This window comes from Dipodomys merriami, unplaced genomic scaffold (assembly GCF_024711535.1).
Source record: "Dipodomys merriami isolate MVZ:Mamm:240054 unplaced genomic scaffold, mDipMer1.0.p SCAF_2, whole genome shotgun sequence".
In the NCBI taxonomy this organism is placed as follows: domain Eukaryota; kingdom Metazoa; phylum Chordata; class Mammalia; order Rodentia; family Heteromyidae; genus Dipodomys; species Dipodomys merriami.
Window position 1 is genome coordinate 101,930,493 of NW_027203381.1, and position 13,870 is coordinate 101,944,362.

General features: G+C 34.0%; 1 protein-coding gene and 1 pseudogene across 10 annotated transcripts in view; one reads left to right on the forward strand and one right to left on the reverse strand.

Moving 5' to 3' along the window:
- Positions 1-13,870, reverse strand: part of Robo2 (roundabout guidance receptor 2) — a 1,450,478-nt gene that overhangs the window by 943,180 nt on the left and 493,428 nt on the right. The window lies entirely within an intron of this gene.
- LOC138831734 (deoxyribonuclease TATDN1 pseudogene) lies at positions 6,030-6,779 on the forward strand (annotated as a pseudogene).

A 13,870-nucleotide genomic window follows, 5' to 3' on the forward strand; every position in this document is an offset into this window, starting at 1 on the left:
CAGTTTTCTGATGATTCTTCAATGAATATAAAATTATGCTCTTGGGCTGGGAAGGTGGCTCAGTAGTAGAGGGCTTGCCTTGCATGCTTGAGGCCCTGGGTTCGATTCCTCAGCACCACATAAGCAAAAAGAAAAAAGCTGGAAGTGGCTCTGTGGCTAAAGTGGTAGAGTGTTAGCCTTGAGCTGAAGAGCTGAGGGACAGTGCCTAGACCCAGAGTTCAGGCCCCATGACAAGATCCAAAAATAAAAATAAAAAAAATTACGGAGGGAGAAGTTAACTTCCAGAGTAGTTACATATCTTTTTCAAGCAAAAGTCAACAAGTAGTGCATCTATTGGTTTGTGATGTCTCTCTTCATTATGACATAATTAGAAATCTTAGGTAGCAAGATTATGCTGTCTGATGAGGAATGGAGAATGGCATGAATCTCCAGAAACTCATTCTAGTAGATACAAATGACAATCACAGATGTCCATTCACTGAGAGATGAGGAAATGATGCAGAAAGACAATATAAAGTGAAGTGAAAGGAATCTGGGCTGTCTGAATTATGAAGATGGTCTGGCAGGGTAGTTATGCACTTCTACCTATTCTGCCAGACCATCTGCATAATTAAATATGTATACATGTATACTTATACATTATGTATGTAAATGTATATAGATACGTATATGTATATGTATGTATATACATACATATGTGTATATGTATATGCATAGATATATAGATACATACTGCATCAAAAATAATAAAAAGACGACTCATACAAAGCTAAAGGCACCAAGCTTATACCCTCAGGAGAGTGAGATTTAGTGTTGCTGGTTTGAAGCAATTAAAGCAAAAAAAGTCCATGAGACCCTTATGTAGAATTAATTACCCCCAAAATGCTGGAAGTGGAGCTGAGACTGAAGTTGTAAAGCTCTAGCCTTGAGCAACAAAACAGGGACTGAAACCAAGCCCCCCAGGACAGGCAAAGAAATTAAAAAAATGTAAGGGCAGTCAGGAAATCTGGGATGTAAAGCACATACTACTACTAATCTGCTGCATTTTAAAATTTTTCTTTGCTATTCCAGCTCTGATCCTTTGAGCCTTCTCAGCACACCAACGCTTCTTTATTCTACCAGTAGATAACTCACTACACCAAATAATCAGAGATTATATCTCATAGTTTTATATTTCCAGCTTTATATAGAATAGGCACTTAATGATAAACAGTTATTTATGACAATGAGAAACAGTGAAGTTTCAGTTCAGATTGATCCTATTAAGGCATAAAGGAAAGCAACTCAGTATTGCTGATATGAGACATTTCTTCAAAGTTATAGAAGTTTGAGGTAATAAAAACTGAAAGAAAATATTACCCATGTTATTAACATTTTCTAATTGAATGTTAAGGCAATCAGAAAGTTTTATTGCTTTCTCCATCTATCCTCTTTTTCAACTATTATTTTCTGAATTAATTTATTTTAGGATTAAACCAATTCTTTTTATTAGTGATGTGTAGACATCTAAATCTATTTTTATTGGTATACTTTAAATTGCATACTGTAATGAATTTCATCAAGAAAATTCCCACATGCTTATAATGCATTTGGACTATACTCAATTATTCTTTTTTATTCCCTCTCTTCACAATCTGTTTAACAAAACGTGCAGTTTAAGTTAGGGAATGATGGCTATGAGGACACATTATATATCCATATTTTTTCAGTTTTCTTCTAGCTGTACTATGGTAGTTGTGAACTTTGATAGTCTCAAGTAATAAATGAAGGATAACTTGAGATTTTAAGTATGAAAGCTCCAAATCATCAACGACCCACCTGAGGTTTTGAGAACCACATGATGTGGTAGAGTGAGGCTTATGGGTAAGTATAAACAACTTTATAAAAAGATCAAATAAGAGTCAGGCATCAATGGCTCATGGTTATAATTCTGCTGAGGAGGCTGAAATCTGAGGATAGTGGTTCAGAGCCAGCCTGGGAAGGAAAGGTCCTGAGACCCTTACCTCTCACTAATAACCAAAAAATGAGAAGTTAGTGTGGTGGCTCAAGTGGTAGAGCACTAGCCTTGAGCAAATAACTCAGGGACAGAGCCCTATGTTGAAGCCCTAGCATTAGTATGGCACATACATACACGCATGCACTCACACACATACATGCACACACACACACACACACACACACACACACACACACACACACATTAGGGTCAGTATGGATTAAAAATGTCTGTAGTTGTTTACTCCATCATATCACCCATTCAACAGGTCTACATTTCTTCATAAAATAGTGTTAATAGCTACAGATACATTGGTGCCATTTGTGTGGTCTTGAAATGGGAACAGTTAATAAGCTTCTGTTTTTGTCATCTAATCTAGGTTACCAGCTTCCAGCTGCTTTAGAATATTACAACCATGAAGATTACAACCATGAATATTCTGATATAGCTAAAGGACTATTGAGTTAAGTAAAAAGTTTATAAAGAAAACCAAGAGGTTCACAGATTTATTGCTACTCCCATCGTCGCATACTAACAGAAGTGCGTAAGTTAATGTTGTAACATCAAACCACTGTCTCTGCCGGCATTATGTCCTCCCACCTTGCCGTGGGGAGTGGTGTGGAGGTGCTCCAGGATATGTAGGTTTATAGAAGTTTCTGGCATCTGTTTTATTTTGTGTTTTTTTAATTGGGGCTAAAAATTCTAACCTAGATATGAGGTCTTTAAAGAGCATGATTGTCGCTTTTGTGTATTTTGAATATACTTTATTTCTTTCACCAGTTTTCTAGGATGTAGGATATCATTGAGGGTAAATACCAAAACACATATTTGTCCACTGAGTCTATCTTTGTAAATGTTCAAGTAGAATAATGACATCAACAATAGGAAAGTTTACCGGAAACATTTCTCTCTTTTCCCTCTTTACTACTTGAGTATAATACAGATATTTGCTAAAGATTTAAAGTGAAGGAAACCTACAAGATATTTTGGAGAAGAATCAAATTATAAATTCAAAATTATACATATAACATTTTGCACTTTGAAAGATATGCAAATTATTCAGAAAAGCAAAAAAGGCACAGGCAGTGTAAGAAAATGCTTTACAAGGAGAGGCATTATTATCCTATTGGGTCTGTGTTCTATTACAACATCATAGAATATTTTACAATCAGTATTGACATAGCTTGGAGCAGCTTAGAACTTTGATATTTTCTTCCTCAAATCACAAGGAATATTGATTTTAACTTAAAAGCTTTTCCCCTCATTTCTTTTTCTTTTGCCAGTCCTGGGGCTTGAACTCAGAGTCTGGATATTGTACCTGAGCTTCTTTGTGCTGAAGACTAGTGCTCTACCACTTGAGCCACAATAACAATTCTGGCATTTCTGAGTAGTTTGTTGGTGATAAGAGTCTCATGGGGACTTTTTGCCCACTTTGAAGGTGGATCCTCAGATTTCAGCCTCCTGAGTAGCTAGGAGTATAGGTGTGAGTCAACAGCCTCTGACCCTAAAAAATCTTTTAATCATCTTGATGGTGCTTGAATACCCATTGCTTTTGGAATAAGTAATATTGTTTTATTCTGAAACTATGACGAAAATCACTGGGAAGTATAATAAAAGAAATTAAACACTAGAGAAGCTATTAAAATAGTATTGCTGATTCACACAGTACTGTGAATTTCACTTGGCTTATTTTATCATTGATTTGTTTAGCATGAAATATAGTTATTAAGCAATTATTAAGTAGAGAGTTATCTACTTAGTTGAGTTCTTCAATCATTTGAAATGACAAAAGGGATTGTGTTTCCTCAGTTTCCTATATTTTATAGAAATAGTTACACACTTTGATAGAAATTAGTCCAAAATAGTTATATACTTCCCCATTAAGAACATACCAACTTACCACAAAGGTTCAAAGTTCTACCAGTACACTTAACTAATACACACTAGTGGATTATTAAAGGAAATTACAATAAAATCAAGTTGAAAATCAAGTTTAAGTAATGTATAGTGTATGACAAGTGACAGAACTAAAATGAGGATTCTTACAAAATAAATTTCAAGTAGTAAGGTAAGCAATTAGAGTGAGTGCAGTGAGGAATAAAGAGGATTCCATATGGAGATGGTACTCATCATAGCTTGGTAGCCAGTTAACTCATTTCACATCATAAGATGAAAATGTATTCGATACACGTATCATCATAGTTCAGCCACATAGTGCTTAGCAGTGTATGACTTTTTTACTCCACAGTTCACTCTTAGCTGTGACTCACTACATCTGCACAGTGATCATGAGAGGATACACCATGTCTTGCTAAATCCAGGAAAGGATCAAAATTCAAAATCTGAAGTTGAGCCTTTACATCTATCTAAAGTTAAAATATTTCATCTAATCATTCTAAATTAAGGGCTAAGTTTGATAGAAGATGACAGTTTGGAACACAAAGGAGAGATATGATTCTACCTAAAGTAACAAACATATTAGCAACTACAAACTGAAAATATAAAAATCAAGTTTTCTATGAAAATAGTATTCCACATTGGAACTAAACCAATAAAAGTATATACTAAGTATATACTTATATACCTTCATAATATTTATATAATATATACTTATATATGTATATACTTATATAATAAAATGAGATAAATCAGTTTGACCTCTATGTCCAGATCCTTTGTGTGATACCAGACTTCGACCAACACAGAATGAAATGAAATCCAGCACACCTATTTGTTCTGTGGTGGTAATATTTAAATTTATATAACTATGTAATGGCTTTTTGATAGGATAATCATAAAATATAAAATATTTTTCAAGCTAGACAGTATAAAAACAGCACTTTTTAAAAATTGTAATGAGAGGTGGACAATCTGAGAGGAAAAGAATAATATGATATTACAATGTTACTTTTTCAGATATACAGTGAAAAATTGAGGGGGCAAAAATAGTAAAGTTTCTGGTGAGATATTTATAGCAATAAAATAGAAATGAAAGACTAAAATATTAATAACTATCCAAAACTAGGTAGTCAGAGAATGTGGTATTATAGAGACATTAAGTGCTCATGTTTTAATGAAAGAAGTATATGCCTGAAGATGATAAGTAATAAAAGCATAGCATGTTGTTTGGAAATGTGGAGATGAAATAGTAAAAACAAAAATAGAAAAGATTTACAAGTGCAGGACGCATGTAACTCATGCCTGTAATCCTAGCTACTCAGGAGGCTGAGATCTGAGGATCAAGGTTCAAAGCCAACCCAGGCAGGAAAGTCCGTGAGACTCTTACCTCCAATAAACCACTAGAAAACAAAGTGATGCTGTGGCTCAAGCACTAGAGTGCTTGCCTTGAGCTGAAGACCTGAGGGACAGCACCCAGGCCAGGAGTTCAAGCTCCATGACCAACAATAAAATAAAATAATAATAAAAACAAAAGGTTTAAAAGTGATTTGTTTCTACTGGGAAGTTTAATGGGTTAGTTGGTCTGGCTGTTGTATATTTTACATGTTAATGGTTTGATGTGATAATGCACAGTTCATGATAAAGTATATCAGTAGCACATATGTACTAATGTTACTGTTTATATTATTTTGTTCTACAATAACAAGGCTTCAGAAAGTATTCAGCTATCTTTTATTCACATGAGTTTTTAAAAGCAAGCAGAGACATATCAAAATTTCCCTAAACCTATTCAATTAATTATTGCCAGGCACCAGTGGCTCATGCCTGTAATCCTAGCTACTCAAGAGGCTGAGATCTGAGGATCACGGTTCAAAGCCAGCCTGGGCAGAAAACTCCGTGGGACTCTTATCTCCAATAAACCACCAGAAAACCAGAAGTCACATTGTGGCTCAAGTGGTAGAGCACTTGCCTTGAGCTGAAGAGCTGAGGGAAAATGTCCAGGCACAGAGTTCAAGCCCCAGGACCAACAATAAATAAATAAATACTTAAATACATACAGAGATACATAGATACATACATATATACATACATACATACATACATATTCCACCAGGGAGGAGCCTGCGCCACTGTTATGAGTCGCTTCAGGTTCATCAATATTGGTATCAACCTAACAAATCTTATGTTCAGAGGAATTTATAGGGGGGTCCAGAAGCACCAAGATGATTTGCATGATGTAATAGAGAGAGCCATCCAGATTGGTGTTAAAAAGTTTATGATTACAGGTGGAAATCTACAAGACAATAAAGATGCACTTCAGTTGGCACAAACAAATGATGTGTTTCTCATTACTGTTGGATGTCATCCTACGAGATGTAGTGAATTTGAAAAGGATAACCCTGATCTTTACCTAATGGAGCTGCTCAGTCTTGCTGAAAATAATAAAGGGAAGGTTGTCGCAATAGGGGAATGTGGACTTGATTTTGATCGACTTCAGTTTTGTCCCAAAGATACTCAGCTGAAATATTTTGAAAACCAATTTTACCTGTCAGAACAAACAACATTACCAATGTTTCTTTATTGTCGAAATTCACATTCTGAATTTTTGGGCATAATGAAAAGAAACAGAGACCAGTGTATGGGTGGAGTGATACATTCCTTTGATGGTACTGAGGAAGCGGTAGCTGCTTTGATTGACATGGACCTGTATATAGGGTTTCGTGGTTGCTCACTGAAAACTGAAGCTAATTTGGAAGTTCTCAAGTCAATACCTAGTGAAAAGTTAATGATTGAGACTGATGTACCTTGGTGTGGAGTCAAAAATACACACGCTGAATCAAAATATATAAAAATTTCATTTCCTACCAAAAAAGTAGGAAAATAGGCATTGTTTAGAAAACAGAAGTGAACCTTGCCAAATAATTCAAATACTGGAGATAATGTCAGCAGTAAGAGATGAGGATCTACTGGAATTAGCCGATATGTTATATAACAACACCACTAAAGTATTTTTTTTCTTGACATTAATTTGCTTGTCTTCCATTTTCCATCACATATATGAAATTTCATGGTGATACAGTGCATATTCAATAAAGAGAATTCTCTGGGAAAAATAAGTTATTAAGTAACCACAAATCAAATATGACTGATTCTCTTCACTGACATGGAATTAGCCTATGTATTAAATGCCACAATATTGATATGTCCACTTGTTATAGTACACTAAACATTATGTAATTTGATTTCTTTATACATTTAATCATCTCTCCTTTATTCAGAACAATAGTCCATTTCCTTTTCTTGTTCTTTTTTTGTAAATGTTCAGTATTTATTTGTCGACACTTTTCCCTGTCTGAAGATGAAAAGTTGGTAGATCACTTTTGATACTTTATCTAGTCAAAGACCTCCAATTTCATCATGCCTAGGGTAGATTACATATGAAGGATTAATTAATTATTTAACACTCAGAGCTTATTAGCTACTAATAAAGTGATGAGAATTCCTAGTTAGAAATAGTAAGTACCACAACCCATGGTGTTTATTCTTAAATATTAAATGAAATATCTTCCTTTTGGAAAAAAGCCCTCAGAAAGTATCTGGCTGTCTTTACTAAAGCTGTAATTACTTTTATAACATCATTAGTTTATCTTAGATCAACTACAGAAATTTCAACACTTCATGCAAGTGAGGTGAAACTTATAGAGAAATCTTAATAAAAGTAATATTATTATGGCACCCGTCCATTCAACACATGAGATTTGATTTCAGGTTTCTATCATGCATAATCTTTCTGCTTATTTTTGATAATTTTCAATCCCAAAACAAGAGAGATATATTTTCTCAGATTTAAAAAAGTCTATCTATCTATCTATCTATCTATCTATCTATCTATCTATCTATCTATCTATCTATCTATCTATCCATCCATCCACTTTCCCCCAAATAACATTACCTTGGAAAGTTCCAGAGGCTTTGTATGTATGTGTCTGTATTGAAAAGTGAGCTACCATAGTCGAAGACATCTAAAATCCTCTCCTACATTCTAAATTATTCACATAACCCCTGAAACAGATTAGCATTCTTCATATAACTTTAATTAAGTTTATCTTATCCACAGAGAATCTAATAGTGACTGACTTTGAGGTTTTTTATTGTTCATTTGGGGTAAAGATTTTCTTTTTTATTAATTTTTTTGGGGGGTAAAGATTTTCTATGAAACATTTTTACACATTTCATTCATTCCAGCTCATGGTAAAAATACATTTTAGCCACCTGCTTGTGTGTAAGCATCAGCATCAGATTCACAATTCATCATTGGCATACATGCACAAGCCTTGTATAGATGCCATATGCATGCCTTTTTCAGTAATGTGATTTTTACCCTGATTTTTACCTGATTACCTTGTAATGCAAGGAAGCAGCTAACCTTTCCAAACAAAAATCTTAGAAAGGTGCCTTTCAATGTAAAGAGTTGTATAGGAGGAAGGCTCTGCTCATTTTAAGTAAAATTAAATCAATTAACTCAAATTCTATCACTGTATAAAAAGAAGTTTTCTTACAGAGTTGTCAATCTTCTTCCAGGTAAAGACTGGGTGTTGGAACTTAAGAAAAGTAGGGCACACAGAAGGGGAAGGTAAGAAGACAGCATATAAGCCGTTTATATAGTACTGTTTGCTTCTAAAGCACACTATTCAATGTAGGGCAGCAAAGTGGGACACAGAGCAGGAAGCTGTGAGGTGATTAGTGTTTGAATAAAAGCATATGTTAGCAGACACATATCTCATGTTTCTAGCTTACTTTTTGATAGTGCAAACGCAATGCAAACTTAGGTCTTAAAAGAAGTGTAGAAGTCAAAAATTATCAGTCCATAGTACACTTCATAGCCTTCTATTTAGACCTACCATAGTCTTAATCTTGACATGTGCTGTGATATGTGGCCATGATTATTTTAAATAGAAATAAAGCTTCTTATGTTCTTCCCCAGATTTCCCTTTTGCCCGCCAGATATTTCAGAATAGTATATCTACAGATATAGTTCATTCTTTCAAACAACTTATAAAATACTTCTTCTTATGTCTCAACCAAAAATGTTAGTTACATCTCTGCCAAAGCATGCAGGGGTGTTTCGTTTTATATATGTGGTTACATGCTAAATTTAGATTTATGTTTGCATGTAGAAAGTCAGGGTCTGTTGAAATGAATATTCCACAACTTTCTAGGTGTACTCACTTTTTTTTTGCACTTAATAGGAGGGTATAATTGTTCCCATCATTTCACCTGACTACAGTACTTGTTCCTCATACTTATGGTTATAAATGAATATCATAATGCATGTTAATATGCACACTGTTATATAGAAGATATGAGAATGAATAAAAGTTCTAATACAACAACTCCATCTAATCTGTCACTATAAACATGACAAATTCAACATTTAAATTTTAAGGAGAAAGATCATGAGAAATGAAGTCAACACCAAAAAAATCAGTAAGGGTGCAGATTTATTTTGATAATTTTGAATAAACTAGCATGAATAAAGACAAACAATTTCAATGTGTTTATTTCAATGTGTTTATTTTGTTTTGGACTCTTAACTCTCCATTGAAACTCCTAAAAAACTTTAATTGGCCATAGAATCCACTGATTTCTTAAAAGAAATTATTAACTTTCTGCCATTCTGTTTGTGACAGTTCCCTGATCTTAGCTTCTATGATTTCTCAAGAGTAGATCTTCTCTGCTTCTGGCTACTCTGTCCTCTTGTGATGCCAATCCATAAAACATTGCTGTCCTCCATATTCTGTTATTGGTCACTTTCTCTGATTATTCCTCTTTAAAGACTGTGTCCAATCTCAGCCATACATTTGTATTCCTAGACTTATGAACCAAAATTAAAAAAGCTACAAATATAAGAAGTGACAAAATAATCCACTATAATCTACATAAAAACTTTATAGTAGTCATGTGTTTACAAATTCACTTATGTTGAATATCATCAACCATTTTACTGGCATAGAATATTCCCAAATTATAAGGAGACAGGCAAGTAATCTCTAATGTGAGAAGGATGGCGTACTATTCATGGAACAAGAAGGACTGGAGGGATTTGGTGGGTATTTTAAATGTTTATGTATGCTTCTAAATAACCCAGTTGTAGAACTAGTGAGTCAACTCTTACACAGGCAAACAACAATGGGACTTAAGGAAGAGTATTCTAATAGAGGAATCTATTTGAATATGAAATAGACTGATGTTAGAGGAAGGGAACCCATTATCATTAAAGATGCTATGGTACATTATTGATCATCACATATCAAATGATGCCAAGTAAATAGCATCAATTATCAGAACGTAGTACATATGGTTGGAATACTTTGGGACACAGATACGTTTCCTGATTTAATGGGTATATTAAAATATCAGTGTGTATAATCACTAAGCCCATGGGCTGAAAACTTCTATTAACAAACAGAGCTTTCCTCTCTGCTATACCACTGGGACGTGACTCAGACATAAACTTTGGTAGAGGCTTAGGGATTGCAATGCTTTCTATAATTATATCCATAGAAGTGGTAATATTTTATACCAGAGCCACTTTTATTTGCACATTGTGGGTGTAACTATTGAAAATGAAGATCCTAATTTAAGACTTTGGGTGAATCAGTTTATATTCACAAAGATAATATTCACAAAACTTTGGAATGAATATTCACTTGTATGAAATTTCAGAGTTAGAATGAAGTTGCATTTTTTGAAATTTTTTTTAAAAATTGTGATGAAAAATATATCATAGATAATTTAGTGATACTGAATTCCTATTTTAAAATATTTCTTACTCTACCTCAACCCCAAGTAAGATTGAGAGATTATATTAGTAATTCAATATTAGAAATGTGTGTGTGTGTATGTGTGTGTGTGTGTATGTAAGAGTTTGGCAGAGAATTTTAAAAATTCATTACTATGCACTTTTTGTTTGTTTGTTTTCTTTTGTTTGGCCTATCCTGGGGCTTGAACTCAGGGTCCCTGTCTGTCCCAGAGCTATTTTGCTCAAGGCTAAAGCTTTGTCACTTGAGGCACAGCTCTACTTCAAGCATTTTGGTGGTTAATTGGAAGTAAGAATCTTATTAAATTTCCTGCCCAGTCTGGCTTCAAACAGATCTAGGATTACAGGTGTGAGCCAATGACACCCAGCTCTATCTGTATGTTTTACATTTAAAATCAATAAAATTGTTACTAGTCCTTGTAGGCATTGGAAAATGGAATCTTCCAAACTATGAATTTGTCCCCTTAATCTATACCCCTATCACCTGTCGGGGTATACAGGACACATATGAACTATTTTCATGATCACACATATTTTCTGATAATTAAAGACTTTTTATTAAACATTTTTCTTTGTCACTTTGTCACAGCCTCCATCTCCACCTAATTCCTATTTTCTATTTCTCCATGTAACTAGACACCAAAACCTTGGCAACATTGAGAAATAACTGTTATCCATCTTATATCAGCCTTTACCTGCATTGCTTCCTCATTGACTGTTGTACCCTTTCTAGAAAACCCTCTTCTAGTTTCCAGGAATAGACATGACAGAAGCCAAAAATTTTCCTTCCATGTTTATTCTCTGTATTTCAATATTTACATCTCTGTCTCTTCTTTTAGAATTCCCATTCCTCAACTGGTCTACTGCTAGTTGTTTTGAATTTTCCTAATTTAATGGTTTGATTCTAGTTTTACTTATTTTTTCATGAATTCTCAAAAACAGACTACAATTCTCTTACTATCCTATGGGTTTCTCTCAAATTTAACAATATAGGCTTGGATGGTATATATATCCAGACTAAATCAGAAAATAGATGGAAATGGCTTTATTCTCTCTTTTTCACTGAATAAACTAATTCTGAAAAAAAAAAAAAACAAAGTAAAGAAAGACACAGAAGAGCCACTTATTGGAAATTTAGTTGTTTTCGGCACAGAGAAAATGCCAGACCCATTGCAATACTCTCAAGGCATGTTTGTTGAATGAATTAAAATTGAATAAACACTCTCCTTTTATCTGCTGTTACTTCCCTCCTGGGAGATGGAAGAATCAATATTAATTAAAAGAAATATTCTGAACATCCAAACACTTGCTGATAGATTTACCTAGGTGGGTAATAAAGTAGTGATTTTCATATACCATTCTGAAGCCAGGGAAAGGTGATTGATTTAGGAATATGGGATGCTATTAAATAGATACTGATCTCTATCCTGTGACTTGTTCTCATGACATTAAAACAAATAATCCAATCTTACCCAGACTATAACAGCAATCATATGATGTCCATCACAGAAGATGTGTGGTTCTTATCCCCATAGCAACATCTGTAGTGCTTATGCTAATCACTTTAAGTTAACCTTGATTTAAAAAAAAAATCAGTGCCCTTGGGTTAAGGCTGTTTTTGTGGCATTTCAGATGAGTAAAATGATTCTCAAAGAAAATTTCATGACAAAATTAGGATGGTAACAAGATCTTGCTAGCACTTTTTTTCTTAATGTGCTTTGGTGAAAGCATAGAATCAGTAGTAACTAGAGCTATGAGGAGAATGAGTCACATTATTGAATCCCACTCTTCAGTAAGCCCACATAGTTCAAGAACAGTAAGAGTAATGGTTTTTTTATTTTTTTCAAAACAAGTTAATTATAATTCTAAATTAATCACTTTCAATTTCAATAAGAACTTATTGCTATCTTTCTATATTCTAAGAGAATATTCTCCATTGTTAATAGAATACAAAACCCACGACCCACTGAAGGATAAATCCATGGCTTAAAATAGGGTTGTGATTTGTAAAGGAATATGTTTTTATTATCTGTACAATGAATTAAGAAGGTGCTTCAGGCTACATGATTACTGTAATGGTGCTCACCTCTAATCTCAGCACTTGAAGCCTAAGGCTACCAGGGTTATACAGACAATTGGTGGCTATAGAATATCCAATAGAATGAGGAACTGTCTCAAGAAACATTTTGTTTTATGTTTAACAAAGTTTATTTAGAAGTCTATCCAAAAGGGAAAAACAAATGTGATATCAGACTTGGCAAAATGTCTAAGTTTATGAATGTTCACTGTTAGAACATGTGAACTATGGAATTTCTTTTTAAATGTAATTTTTATTTTTAAGTACACATAACTTTAATAAAATATGAAATAAGAAATCAAGTCATATGTATTAGTTGAACTATATCAAGAAGATTAGGGAGGAAATACTCTAATTTCTAAAAATTAACCTATCCACTTGGGTTTGCACTGAATATTGAACACTCCCTAGAGTAATTAAGTAATTAGGTTGTGCTCCTGAACTGAATTCCTTAAGTATGGGGTAGCTAATTTTCAAAACTGTGAATCAAAGCACTGTTTGGCCCAAGGGACTGGCACTTATGATAGAAACATTACCTGTTCAATAGAGTAGATTTGGTGTATGTTGAAGTAACAAAGATGTCATAATATACATGTGAAATCATGTAGTGTACTTCCTTCTAGTACAGTAAAACTAGTTTACTCAAGCCTTAACAGGATTATGATACAAGATTGGGAAATACATTTATTTCTTGTTGCTACTTTAACCAATTACTACACATTAGGGCCTTACAAAAACAAATATTATTGTATACTTCTGGAGGTCAGAAGTCCAATATTGGTTGTCATAGAGTAAGTTTTTTAAAGTAGGATGCCTTTTCCAGAATCTAGAGGCCACCTATTATTTTAGTTGATGATGTCATGCTCCTCTCTCTCTTTGGTATTGTGGTATGAACTCAAGGCCACTGCTTGCTCCCATGGTTGGTGCTCAACCATTAAGTTACACGTCTAGCCTTGCTTTTTACTAGTTAGAGATGAAGTCTTGTGAACTTTCCTGTCTGGACTGGCCTTGAAGCAGAAACCTCAGACCTCAGTCCCTAAATTAGCTGTGATTGTAAATTGGAGCCATTGATGGCCAG